We start from the raw sequence: 262 nt of genomic DNA, 5'->3' as shown, positions 1-262 counted from the left end.
GTTCTGGTCACCGGTCCTGACAGTATGACAATAAAGAACATCAAAGTTACAAGAAACATAGTATGAAGTTGTTGAGGAAAACTATAAACAATGTATCGGCACAAACAAAAAGCTTAAAAATTTTAATTTCCAGCGTGAAAATAGTGCTAAAATAAACTACAGCGAACCAATCACTACAGCACTAGTGGACTCTTCTTTCCAGGGAGTTGGCAGTTGCCTCCCATCGTGCCCCCAAGTGCCCTCTAGGGTGCTCTTCCAATGG

Source organism: Morone saxatilis, unplaced genomic scaffold (assembly GCF_004916995.1).
Source record: "Morone saxatilis isolate NCDOM2014 unplaced genomic scaffold, NCSU_SB_2.0 Contig24, whole genome shotgun sequence".
Lineage (NCBI taxonomy): Eukaryota > Metazoa > Chordata > Actinopteri > Moronidae > Morone > Morone saxatilis.
Note: the sequence above shows the minus strand (reverse complement) of the source record.